Source organism: Brassica oleracea, chromosome C9 (genome assembly GCF_000695525.1).
Source record: "Brassica oleracea var. oleracea cultivar TO1000 chromosome C9, BOL, whole genome shotgun sequence".
In the NCBI taxonomy this organism is placed as follows: Eukaryota; Viridiplantae; Streptophyta; class Magnoliopsida; order Brassicales; family Brassicaceae; genus Brassica; species Brassica oleracea.
Genome location: NC_027756.1, coordinates 49692799 through 49693049, shown reverse-complemented (window position 1 = coordinate 49693049; position 251 = coordinate 49692799).

Genomic DNA, 251 nt, shown 5'->3' with positions numbered 1-251 from the left:
ATATATATATATATATATATATATATATATATATATATATATATATATATATATATATATAAAAGGCTTGATAGTTTTTTTAAAAACGTTTATAAAACATTTTGTAAATATATAAATGAAAATATTAAAAATAGAAATGGTTTGGAAATATGTTTGATGTATTATTTTTTTTTTTTAGGGCCGAGGATGAAGCACGCCCCGCAGCCGTCTTCGACGTAGTTCGGTGAGCAGTTCCCGTGCATCGGGATCGT